Source organism: Onychostoma macrolepis, chromosome 25 (assembly GCF_012432095.1).
Source record: "Onychostoma macrolepis isolate SWU-2019 chromosome 25, ASM1243209v1, whole genome shotgun sequence".
Taxonomy (NCBI): Eukaryota; Metazoa; Chordata; class Actinopteri; order Cypriniformes; family Cyprinidae; genus Onychostoma; species Onychostoma macrolepis.
The window spans coordinates 24,798,528-24,812,674 of NC_081179.1; the positions used below are offsets into that span (position 1 = coordinate 24,798,528).

At 42.8% G+C, this 14,147-nt stretch overlaps 1 pseudogene; it reads left to right on the forward strand.

Moving 5' to 3' along the window:
* Positions 1-7,257: 7,257 nt before the first annotated feature.
* LOC131534154 (uncharacterized) lies at positions 7,258-9,102 on the forward strand (annotated as a pseudogene).
* The last annotated feature ends 5,045 nt before the right edge of the window (positions 9,103-14,147 follow it).

The following is a 14,147-nucleotide window of genomic DNA, read 5'->3' on the forward strand; positions in this document are numbered from 1 at the left end:
GATCGACTGCCCGAGTAACCACCTCGAGTAACTCCTCATATGCTTTCTCATCACGAGAGGAGCACTCTGAGGTGGCACTCTCCACCTCCCAGAAGCAAGAGATGAAGTCTCCTCGGCCCGTTCAGAAGAAGCGCCAAGCGCTTGAGAAACGGACGCGAGAGCTTCATGATCTGGCGAGCGCGAGAGAAAGGGCAAGTCCGTCTCACGCGCCTCGGCCAGATCGGCACGCGATCCCCACGAGCTTTAAAGAAGGCGAGCTGCCAAGCACTTTGATCGAGAGGAGATCGCAGTGCTCGCACTCGCCTCGAGCCCGAGGATCGCGTGCTCTTCCCCCAAACACTCAAAGCAGAAAGCATGGAGATCATCGTCAGAGAGCTGCCTCTGACAAGGAGGTAAACATCTCCTATGCTGATCCGCCATAGTGAGCAGCTATCTTTATATATATAAATAAATATCTATAACTACTCGCTTCCTGCTTTGCCTTTTTTTTTTTTTTTTCTCTCTCTCACACACACACGCACACAACAATGCGGTCCTTGAAGACAAAAGACCTGAGGATGTTTCTGCGTCACATCTATTTATAACCTCCAGGTGTTCGTAATCGAGTGACGTCACCTAACCGAGGTTATTTAAGCCAAGTTTGGCGTGTTTGACACACGTGCTTCAACAACCGGTCGAACAAAGAATGTTCCCACAGCGCTTTCAGCGCAGCATTGAGAGTAGCTTTTGATAGGGGAACAGCGATTCTGAGCATTGAAGCTCTAATATAAGTTTCTCTGCAAAAAAGCTCTAACTCATGAAAATCTGTCTTCTGCATTGCAAATTACATGCCATTTCATGAGAAAGAAACATCTTTCTTGTACTTGAGTTTTGCTCTTAAAATTGTATTGAGCAACTTTCTCTCACTGAGAAAGACGCTTTTCAGCATCTGTGGCCTTGGATTCTCTTCATTTGCTTAGGTGCACTAACACAGCTTTTAGTGCTCTCAGAAGCTCCAAAACAGCGATTCTGAGCATTGAAGCTCTAACATAACTTTCTCAGCAAAAAAGCTCTAACTCATGAAAATCTGTCTTCTACATTGCAAATTACATGTCATTTCATGAGAAAGAAACATCTTTCTTGTACTTGAGTTTTGCTCTTAAAATTGTATTTAGCAACTTTCTCTCACTGAGAAAGAAGCTTTTCAGCATCTGTAGCCTTGGATTTTCTTGATTTGCTTAGTTGCACTAACACAGCTTTTAGTGCTCTCAGAAGCTCCAAAACAGCGATTCTGAGCATTGAAGCTCTAACATAACTTTCTCTGCTAAAAAGCTCTAACTCATGAAAATCTGCCTTCTGCATTGCAAATTACATGCCATTTCATGAGAAAGAAACACCTTTCTTGTACTTGAGTTTTGCTCTTAAAATTGTATTGAGCAACTTTCTCTCACTGAGAAAGAAGCTTTTCAGCATCTGTGGCCTTGGATTCTCTTCATTTGCTTAGTTGCACTAACACAGCTTTTAGTGCTCTCAGAAGCTCCAAAACAGCGATTCTGAGCATTGAAGCTCTAACATAACTTTCTCTGCAAAAAAGCTCTAACTCATGAAAATCTGTCTTCTGCATTGCAAATTACATGCCATTTCATGAGAAAGAAACATCTTTCTTGTACTTGAGTTTTGCTTTTAAAATTGTATGGAGCAACTTTCTCTCACTGAGAAAGAAGCTTTTCAGCATCTGTGGCCTTGAATTTTCTTCATTTGCTTAGTTGCACTAACACAGCTTTTAGTGCTCTCAGAAGCTCCTAAACAGCGATTCTGAGCATTTAAGGTCTAACATAAGTTTCTCTGCAAAAAAGCTCTAACTCATGAAAATCTGTCTTCTGCATTGCAAATTACATGCCATTTCATGAGAAAGAAACATCTTTCTTGTACTTGAGTTTTGCTCTTGAAATTGCATTGTGCAACTTTCTCTCACTGAGAAAGAAGCTTTTCAGCATCTGTGGCCTTGGATTCTCTTCATTTGCTTAGTTGCACTAACACTGTGTAGAACCTGGTCGAAAAGAACGCACACACATATTTAACTTAAAAACATTCCACTGGAACTGAGCTTCAGTCATCAACTCGTAAAAGTTACAAATGACCAATCCAACGCTCACAGTATCTGACTAAGCTTCCTGTCGGTTCTCCTTATCATCTCATGAAGCTGGGAGGAGAACATCTGGCCATTCTTTGAAGCACAGGATTTTCAATGTTGGTCTTGACCAGTTTACCATAAATAAAGTCGAATAAACAGACAATACAAAGCACGGGGAATCTGGACATGCTCCATGCCCAGATTCTCCCTAAATTCCCTATCTGCTTTTGACCGTAATTCAATGATGGTATCAACAAGGAAAGACAGATATATGTTAACCAGACTTGAACAAACCTACAGCACAGACATCCTGGTGACCTCAGAGCAAACCCCCCTTTTCCAAGTTGCATTCCAAGACGATGCCGTCTCTTGTGCTCGGACCACAAAGAAACTCTAGTCACACAGAGACGGAAAAGACTGCTGCTATTAAAAGCAATATATTCAAGAGACAGTACATATACGAATGTGGTATTTTATGTTTCATATATCTGACTGTAGTTATCAGAACTTAGGATATTTTAATCTGTGACTTAAACCAGTTAGTAGGTAAAATTATAGGTATTCAATATATAACTATCTCATGACACTTTGTAGAAATCTGCTAGGATATTGTGGCTTAGGTGACATATTTATGAGCAGATAATGTATGCACAAAGTTTGAGTCGTGTGGGGCGTGGCTCCGCCCTACAGAGACAATGTGATTGGGTCAGACAGTGACTAGGATGGACTTAATTCTGTCCGATAAAACAGACACCCCAACTTTGAACAGAAGCTCAGAACAAAGAACGGGGTGAAACAACTGGTAACATTGCAAGAGACTTGGCTGAAAGTCTGGGCGTTGCCCCTCGATCGTGCTGTGAAACATCTGGCTGATCATCAAAAGACTTCGACACCTGGCCACGTCTGACCAAAGAAAACTTGCAAGCGCCTGCGTAAAAGAACTTCAAACTCGCTATTCGCGCGCTACCAGGAAGCCATCAAATCCAAAGGAGGAATCCCGAGTGACGTCACGCGACAACAACACGTCAGCAGGAAAAGTCCTGGGTTTCCCTCCAGCAACCCTTCAAGAAGTACAGCCTTCAATTCAACTTCAAACTCACAGCAAGTAAAACAGACAAATCTCTTATTCACTGAAGCTGGTTGAATTGAATGAATCGTTAAAAGATAACAATAACTGAGTCTTCCGTTTGTGACGTCCCCATAAGGTCGTCCTTAATTCTCAAGAGAAGAGAATAGTTACCTTACTTCAAACTGCTTTGATCTTGCCATAATATGTTTATGTGTGTGTGTATGTGTTTTGGTTATTTGTAGTGTGCCTTAGAATAGTAAATAAACGCTCGATTCATTTTTAATGAATAGTCTGGTGCCTTGATTTTCAAATCGTTAAATTATTTGCCATAGATCGTGTTACTTGTTGCTCAGGCAAATTTCCCAATCAATCCTGTATTCTTATCAACAATAAGAAGCATTGCTGAATTATACGTATTAATACTCGCGGGACGAGTTGTTAATAGGGTATAAATTATACAATATTGATTAATATCAATTAATCAGATCAAAACCGGATTTCTACGATTTGGTTCTCTGAAGCTAAAATTGATAAATAAAGGATAAAACCTTACAAATTATTACATAATGGTGGAGAATTAAGCTGGCATTAGTTTGATTTGAAAATTCATAAAACCAGGAATATTGCTGTATTTTGCCTGTTTTTAACCGGAAAAAAATAGTGTAGATACAGAGAGACAGCGTTTGTTTGTTGTTCTTGTGGTGCATGCTTAGTTGTGGTACAAGACACGAGGCGTTTGAATGGAATAGCAACGTTAGTTGTTTAAAAGGAAAATTAACTGCAGTAATTAATTTGTCTGTTGAGAGACAAAGTTAAGGCGCTCTGCGCAGATATAAGGGAAAAATAAGCGTCTTCCTTATTTTATTCCTGTGATAAGGCCTTCAATAGTTTCGATCTGCATTGCGGAATCCGATGTGGAAACGATTAAACTATATGGTTTGATGACAGTTAACTTAGCTACTTAATAGTCTCAACCAATTTTAATTCACGGAAACAGTGAATTTAAAACGCGACACTCAGAAGAGTGGCAAACGCGTTCTGTGGAGAATTATTGATCCTGATCAACAGATGAAATTGTGTGATTAAAAAAAAAATCCACTGTTGTCTGTGAAAACAGATCAGAAGTAACGTCACGTGGTCCGCCGTGGCCTCATAGCGTTATGGTATTAATTGCAGTAAATCTGTATATTAAGTACCTCATTCAAAGGAGTGAGACACACTTACACCGCCGTGTGTGAAGAAACTGTGTATAACTCACAACCTGTGCGTCACCATAGTGACAGCTTTGGCCGAGAAGGGTCATAATAATTAATCTGTGGATTAATTTATCTCGCTCTAAATGAGTTGAGTTATTCAGCGCTATACAAAGACAAAAATCTTCATAGTGCTTTTGGTGTGTTCAGAACAGAGCTAGCTCGCGTGAATAAGACAAGCCTAGCTTGAAATTCACTGGCCAGAGTGGGCGTGTTACTGACAGCCTTGGACGGAAGTCCTCCAAGGTTCGTTCCGGAAAACTTTCAGTGCGTGGGCTCCGCCCCAGCGCCATTTTGGAGTTTTTGTAAACAGTAGCGTAGCGAAAAGCTAGCTAATGAGTTTGCATTGAAGCATAGGCCAAACTAGTAGCATCGAAGGCTAAGCTAGTAGCACGTAGCCTAGCGTGTGGATGTCAATGCAGTGTGTTATGCAGTGTGGGTTGCAGTGTGTTTTGAAGTATTGATGCGAATACACATTCTGAACTCATACTAAGATTTGCATATCATTCCTATCTCTCTTTTTACTTTCCTACCTGTTATTGCTCGCCACCCATTTAAATAACTTTAACAAATACAAACTTAGTAGAACCCTCTCGTTGCACTGCGGTTAATTATCATAGGAAATTAGTAGCGGTCTCACCTGTGGTTTAATAAGCATTTGTGTAAAAGTTTTTTTTAACGGGTATCAGTTTGATAACGGGGTGTATTAGGAATTAATTCTGGGTTGTGGCCTCATTACTTTGATAATACAGTGATTAAATAAATTATGAACTGTCCGTATGATTTTTAACGATATCAGTTGATGCGTTGCTTGGTCAAGCATTTGAAATTTTTAATTGAATGTCAGAATTAATTACAAATTTGAAATTGGTTTCATTTCATTAAATAATTTCAGCTCCTGTTCCCACCTAGCAACGTAGTCACGGATTAAGTTAATCGTGGGGCTTTGATAATTTGACAATAACATTAAGAACTTAATCATTGACTATCAAAGTGCTTAATTCTTTGGCCTGAAAATTTTTAATTTTCTTTAGAAGTAATTAATATGGTACAGATTAAATTGTTCTTGTGGCCTTCATGAAACAAGGAGTAGTTAATAACTTGTTATAGGGACCCAAATTCGATTCAAGATTGGTAATTTGATTTCATAATCAATCCCAAATTTGAAAGTTTAATTTCATTTCATTAAATAATTTCAGTTATTGCTTCCACATAGACTGATTAACATAATTATAAGTGCTTTTATAATTTGATGAATTATAAATTGCTCTTATGAAGTGGTAATGGCATCAGTGAATGCTCTAAATCTACTATCATTGGGAAACCGAGATTGATAATTTAATTTCATAATTAATTACGAGTTTGAAAACTCTAATTCAATTTAAATCATTAATTACAGTTTCTGTTTCCAGATTAATGAAATGTCAATTGCTCTGATAATTTGAATGACAACCATCATGGGATTTTAATAATCAATTATCATTATTGCTCTGAAATTTTTAATTTCATCCAATTCTGAATTGGGCTTCCCTATTTCAATGATACATTAGTGAACAATTTTAATCCTAATCATCCTACCAGTTTTAATGATAACATCATTAAGATATAATTAGAAACCACAATATCTAATTTGATACTCTAAATTCATTCGCAGTCAAGTTCGGGTCCTACTTGATTAGCCTAATTTTCTTTCCTTCAATTATTTATTAACTCAGCTAAAACTTTATGGATTTACGCGTGGTTTAAGCTTAATAATAAATAGTGCTCCATCTAGTGTTTGGCTGGTGAAGTGACATTGCCTCCGTGGTAGGCCCGGCCGTGGGATTCCGCTGGACAATCTAACTTCCCATCAAACCTAGGACATAAGAGCCTTAACTTCCCAATTAAGCAAAACCCCAAAAGGAAATTAGAGTTTCCTCAAAATTGAGGACAGTTGGTTTTAGCCTATTAAAACAGCAAAACCAACCCCCTAAGGGTATCAAGCCAACAGCGCCACAACGCTGATACGCTTGTCACTAGTCCTAAAATTGGGAGCAACTCACTCTTTCCCCTCTTATCTGGTCTCCTTGCTGCTATCTTCTAATGTGATTATTGCTACTGTTTGCTGAGATTGTGCCTGTGGGATTGTCACAAACGGAGGACCTTAACCCTTGAACAGGTATTTGTGGAACTTGAGACGACATTTCAAAACTGTTTTCCATTTAATGTCCCCTCTGTGAAATCTTACCCTGCCAGGCTAAACAGATCACCTAGACGATAGACGTCGAAAACCTTAAGCGTTGTGAGGTCAATTTGACATTTAGGGACCAGTGCTGTCATTGTTATTGTTTTCCTTCACTCTGAGAAAATTAATAGCAATCACAGACTTACAAAAAAAAAAATTAAATCCCCATTTACAATCCTCTGACTAGAAGCACCCTTCTAAATCAGACTTAACAAAAAAAAAAACAAGAGAAAAATCTGACACCAGAAAGGAGTATTTTGTTTTGGTTTATTTTGTTTTGACTTTCCCTTACAGGAAAAAGGGAAGCATCCAAGTATAACTCTGTTCCTTGCTCTGTTAGGGTTCTCCTTTCCTTTCTCTGTTCTTCAGCTGTGTGACCTGTGTGTATGTGTGTTCAATATTCCCCCACAGAGGCTACAAATTAGAAGCACGCCCCCAGAGGACCACAGTCACAGAGAGCCACACTCAACATTAGCATACACTTTACATTGCACTCTTACACTCCTGTTTGCTTTGTTGGTTTGTTTTGTTTTGTTTTGTTTTTCTCTTCAAGGTCTGAGTCAGTCGCGGTTCGAGATCACCCTCATTTCGCCAAAACATGTCTCGCACAACCAAACATGTTGGCCACTGGGAAGACCTGGAAACATGGCTCAGTGTGGCGACAGACAGCCTCCTCCCTAAGGCTCCTGAAACACTCAAAACCCAGACACAGAACCAGCTGGACGACAACATAACAAGCCTCATGGCACAAGACCCAAGTCAAAGCTACAATCACAAAGAATTAGCCAAGATCACCGGCTCCTTAAGTCATACACTCATCGCCACCCTCAAATTGAGCGACAAGCACGCTGCACAACTCCAGCAGGAGTTAACACGCGCACAACGACGCATTGAGCAGCTGGAACTGGAAGCTCAGGAACGACGGAAAGGCCGGATGAGGTGGAACAAGGCGCTGAGGAGGAGATCAATGAGCTAAAAGAAACCCTAGTAGCTAACACCCAAGAAATGGAACAGGTCAAGGCAGACTACGCTGATCGTTGTAACAAGCTACAGTATGCAGAACAGCTACTGGAAAAGGCAAGGGCTGACTTCAGGGATAAAACAACAGAATCAAAGCCCTTGAAACTCACCTGGATGAGTCAAGAAACGAGATCAGCCGCCTATCACGACAGCTTGACGACCTCAAAGAGGAATCCGACAGTTTCCAAGAGGAACTCAAGCACGCTTACGAACTGCGCCGTGAGCCGCCGAGGACACGACGCCAAGACCGACCTCACCCCTGCCAAGCAGGACCGGGTCACCTGTTCCTGGAGTGACACGTGAGCAAAAGGTTGAGGGGGTGGTGTTGAAACATTCACCAGCTCCCTCTGAAGAACTTCATGTCACGGCAAGGCCAAAAGAACCTGCCGCAACCAGCCGCAGATCGTCGCATGGCTTGGACCTGAAAGACCTTGACAAGCTCTCCAGGAACATTGGCAAGTTCACCCCCAGTGTGCCAAATAGCCAAAATGTCCAAGCTTACCTCCAAGATATCGATTTCCATCTGGAAATGCGACCTAACGTTACGGACAAAGATAGACTCTATTTACTCCGAACGACATCCAGTCCTGAAGTTCGCTGCTTCCTGGACAGGCAGCCTGCTCACATAAAGACTGACTACCAACGGCTCCGAGAAGTCCTCATTAAAGAGTTTTCCGATCCTGATTCCGAACAAGGCTTAGTGGCTGCCCTGGAGACAAGACAAGGACGTCACGAACCTCCTCAAGCCTACTATAGCCGACTCAGACGAGCATACTTCGGAACTCGCAATGAACCTGACATGGAAGATGATTTGAACTTCAAAACTCTCTTCCTGAGAAACCTCCATCCCGGAGTAAGCCACCATCTTGGCGTTCTTGCATGTCCACGAACAATGAATGCTCAGCAGTTGCGAGAATTGGCACAGAAAGCCTACGGCAAACAAAAGATGGCCTCAGAAAAGGGCTCCAAAAATCCAGCAGTTCTTGACTTCCACACTCAAAGTCAAGGGCTGGCTCTAGAGGGCACCCAACGCCAAGACTCTGCCAAGCCGCCACCCAGAGAGTGGAATGCACCCTCGTCCAACAAAGAACGAGACTCCCACGCTGGTACCCAATCTAAACAGAGGTACGAACGCTGGGATGGAACTCGTGGACGTCAACGCTCGCCGGGACGGAACTGGGAGAAGTCATGGGACCAAGCAAGGCCTCAGGATAATCAATGGGAGAGATCGTGGGACCAGCCAAGCTCATCAGGAAACTCCAAGGGAAAACGACAAACTCACCCTGGAGCAACCAGCCCAAGGAATCGACGAAAGAAGTCACAAAGATCCCAAGCTGACCGAGCTCAAATGATGAAAGAGTTCTTCCAACGAAAGGAGGAGGACCGGAAGTGGGAAAAGAAAGAGAAACCAGATTCAGCCTGACTAGCGGCCGGAGGAGAAGGCAGCGACCAGCTGACACAACCAGATCGCAGCAGCGTCCAACAAACACCTGCTGACGAATCCCATCAAGTTCCTGAAAGTGCTGTCTTGGTTGTCTGCCACTCCTCCGACGAACACAACATCAGTCCTGACATCCTAACAATCTCCTCCCACACTCCAGTCCCTCAACTCCTAGGCAATCTCATTGAGAAAGGTATAGCAAAAAAGTTTTACCTATCCATCATCATCGAACGACACATCAAGGTCGAAGCCCTTCTGGACACGGGGGCCGACATTACTCTAATGTCTGCTGAACTCCTCGAGGAAGTCCAAGAAGGAGCAAAGAGGACTAACAGAACCCTCAAACTCCAAAGGTGTGAGCTGAACCTCCAAGCGTATGCCCACAAGGGCCTACGACTGAAACATGTGGCTCCAATCCACCTGACGGTGGGATCAATGGATCTCATTCATCCGATTGCCACCTCCGACCTAGCCACTTCCTCCAAGCTCCGCACGCTCCACTCTGTCAAGCACATGCTGCATCTACGAGACGGCGTTCTCATTTATGTCCCTAAGCCCCTTAATGCGCCAAAACTCGTAGTCCCTCAGGGCCAAAGGGGGATCATGATGACACACGCCCACGACGCACCATGCGCTGGACACCATGGCGCCAAGGCCACTTATGAGACACTCAAGCAAGTAGCATACTGGCCTGGCATGCAACAAGACGTGGCGGAATACGTAAAAGGGTGCCTGGTGTGTTGGCAGTTCCAACCGGCAAACCCAAATCACCGAGCCCAACTGCAAAAGAAAGGAATGACCTTCCCCTGGTCGGACCTCCAAATAGACTGGGTAGGACCCCTGCCACGGTCGACACGGGTAACAAATACTTCCTCACTGTGGTTTGCGACCACAAAGTGGATAGAATGCCTCCCAGCTCCCAATGATACAGCAGAAACAACAGCCTGCCTGTTAATGAACCACATCTTTTCAAGATTTGGACTGCCTTTAAGGGTCAACTCTGACCGCGGAACCCACTTCACCGCGGAAATCATGCAGCAAGTGTGGAAACTCCTGGGTATAAAGGCCAAGCTTCATATAAGCCATCACCCAATTTCCTCGGGTCAAGTTGAACGGGCCAATAGAACAGTGGTTAGCATGTTAAAGAAGTATGTATCCACCAATCAAAAGGATTGGGATATTAAACTTCCCTTGGTGCTGATGGCCGCTCGGGCCACCCCTCACCAGTCTACCGGAGTACCCCCGTTCACATTGATGACAGGGAGAAGTATGACGCTACCACTACATCTGCTGTACCAACCAGGTGACCTAAACCTCGTCACCGCCTATACCACTCACCAGTACCTGGAAGAGTTGCATCAGCACCTGAGAACGACTTTTGCCTTTGCGCAACAGCAACTCCAAGGAAGCGCGGAAGGTCGTAAAGCCTATTACGACCAAAAGGCCTCTCACCATGAGCTCAGTGTCGGAGACAAAGTGTGATACTACAGCTTTGCCAAACCAAAGCAGAACGCTTCTCATCGCCTGTCAAAGAAGTTCCTACCTCACTGGACAGGACCCCACGAGATAACGGACAAGCTCTCACCTGTCGCCTATCGAATCAAAATCAGACAAGGGCACAGTGAGCCAGTCTTTCGATGGGTCCATCGAAACCAGATAAAGAGGCACCAGGGCTCCAACCGACAGGAAAAGGGGGAAGATCAAACCCACTGACACAGACCGACAATCATATGCTCTGCACCACACTAACATAAATTCTGTCGTTCTAGGAAAACATATAGCAGCCTTGCTTAAACACAACACTGACACACTCTCCTCCGCCGCACTGCTAGGACCGACCTCTAGTAGAGAGGAGTTACTCCACACGTGATACTCGTTTGCTACCTCATCTCATTCAGTGTCCGTGTGCCTTTTGTGTTTTTCTTTGTGTCTCTCTGTGTGTTTTCCTCTTCCCTCTTTCACTATAATTTCCTTGTCACTCTAGTCCCCTCATCAAGGAACTCCCTTAGCCGATCCTTAAACCCAGGTCCCGAAATTGAGATTGACTCCCTTCATTAACATTGCCAAAATCATCGGAAACCGATGACTAGTCAACACTGATACAGTGATACAGTCACACGCATTATCTTGTCCAACCAAACTCTATGGATCACTGTCCCTAAGGGCTCGATCCTCCACATTGACGAGTTAGCATTGTACCACCTGACCGACGATGAGTATCAGGCTGAAATCGAAATCTCGCCCTTTTTCAAACAGCATTCCTTCACCCTCGATCCCGAATTGGAAGAAAGGATCAAGGAGGAAGGAACGCAATTAATTGATTTGACTCCGGTCAATACAGCTTTAGAAGCTATCGCACGCCTTCCGCCCGCTGGCGCGCCAATTATTCGGTCTTGGTCTGTCACGACACCGCTGTGCATCTCTACTGTTGTAGGATATGTTGTGACTTTGACACTGGCCTTCCTCCTACACAAGCGAGTGAACGCCGCTCAAGAGTCCTTCACCAAATGCACGCCAGGCGCCCCGCATTTTCAGACGTGATAGAACCGACCAAGAACCCGAACCTGAAAACTCAATAAACCTGATTGAGATCACGCCTATACCACCTCGTCGAACCCTTGACAATTAATCCAATCAAAATGACCTGATTACGAGTTATGCTGAACCCTTCACCCCTATGTCCTCTCAAGTTTCTAACCTGTCCATTTCCAAATTGCCCTGCACCAGGATTCAGTCAGTGAAGGAGATGTTGTTTGTGTCTTGTGTGTGCCTGATCTCCCTGTATCTTGTTCCAGCGCCCGCCGACGTTCGCAAAGGGAACCTCACCGAGCGAAGGGGGATGTGTAGAACCTGGTCGAAAAGAATGCACACACATATTTAACTTAAAAACATTCCACTGGAACTGAGCTTCAGTCATCAACTCGTAAAAGTTACAAATGACCAATCCAACGCTCACAGTATCTGACTAAGCTTCCTGTCGGTTCTCCTTATCATCTCATGAAGCTGGGAGGAGAACATCTGGCCATTCTTTGAAGCACAGGATTTTCAATGTTGGTCTTGACCAGTTTACCATAAATAAAGTCGAATAAACAGACAGTACAAAGCACGGGGAATCTGGACATGCTCCATGCCCAGATTCTCCCTAAATTCCCTATCTGCTTTTGACCGTAATTCAATGATGGTATCAACAAGGAAAGACAGATATATGTTAACCAGACTTGAACAAACCTACAGCACAGACATCCTGGTGACCTCAGAGCAAACCCCCCTTTTCCAAGTTGCATTCCAAGACGATGCCGTCTCTTGTGCTCGGACCACAAAGAAACTCTAGTCACACAGAGACGGAAAAGACTGCTGCTATTAAAAGCAATATATCCAAGAGACAGTACATATACGAATGTGGTATTTTATGTTTCATATATCTGACTGTAGTTATCAGAACTTAGGATATTTTAATCTGTGACTTAAACCAGTTAGTAGGTAAAATTATAGGTATTCAATATATAACTATCTCATGTTTGGTATTAAATTTCACGTTATGATGAGTCCAGTACATTGAAATAGATGAATGTTGACTTTTATCTTCATAAGGTATGATTATAACACTTTGTAGAAATCTGCTAGGATATTGTGGCTTAGGTGACATATTTATGAGCAGATAATGTATGCACGAAGTTTGAGTCGTGTGGGGCGTGGCTCCGCCCTACAGAGACAATGTGATTGGGTCAGACAGTGACTAGGATGGACTTAATTCTGTCCGATAAAACAGACACCCCAACTTTGAAAAGAAGCTCAGAACAAAGAACGGGGTGAAACAACTGGTAACATTGCAAGAGACTTGGCTGAAAGTCTGGGCGTTGCCCCTCGATCGTGCTGTGAAACATTTGGCTGATCACACCTGGCCACGTCTGACCAAAGAAAACTTGCAAGCGGCTGCGTAAAAGAACTTCAAACTCGCTATTCGCGCGCTACCAGGAAGCCATCAAATCCAAAGGAGGAATCCCGAGTGACGTTACGTGACAACAACACGTCAGCAGGAAAAGTCCTGGGTTTCCCTCCAGCAACCCTTCAAGAAGTACAGCCTTCAATTCAACTTCAAACTCACAGCAAGTAAAACAGACAAATCTCTTATTCACTGAAGCTGGTTGAATTGAATGAATCGTTAAAAGATAACAATAACTAAGTCTTCCGTTTGTGACGTCCCCATAAGGTCGTCCTTAATTCTCAAGAGAAGAGAATAGTTACCTTCCTTCAAACTGCTTTGATCTTGCCATAATATGTTTATGTGTGTGTGTATGTGTTTTGGTTATTTGTAGTGTGCCTTAAAATAGTAAATAAACGCTCGATTCATTTTTAATAAATAGTCTGGTGCCTTGATTTTCAAATCGTTAAATTATTTGCCATAGATCGTGTTACTTGTTGCTCAGGCAAATTTCCCAATCAATCCTGTATTCTTATCAACAATAAGAAGCATTGCTGAATTATACGTATTAATACTCGCGGGACGAGTTGTTAATAGGGTATAAATTATACAATATTGATTAATATCAATTAATCAGATCAAAACCGGATTTCTACGATTTGGTTCTCTGAAGCTAAAATTGATAAATAAAGGATAAAACCTTACAAATTATTACAACAGCTTTTAGTGCTCTCAGAAGCTCCAAAACAGCGATTCTGAGCATTGAAGCTCTAACATAACTTTCTCAGCAAAAAAGCTCTAACTCATGAAAATCTGTCTTCTGCATTGCAAATTACATGTCATTTCATGAGAAAGAAACATCTTTCATGTACTTGACCTTTCCTCTTAAAATTGTATTGAGCAACTTTCTCTCACTGAGAAGAAGCTTTTCAACATCTGTGGCCTTGGATTCTCTTCATTTGTAGTTGCACTAACACAGCTTTTAGTGCTCTCAGAAGCTCAAAACAGTGATTCTGAGCATTGAAGCTCTAACATAACTTTCTCAGCAAAAAGCTCTAACTCATGAAAATCTGTCTTCTGCATTGCAAATTACATGTCATTTCAT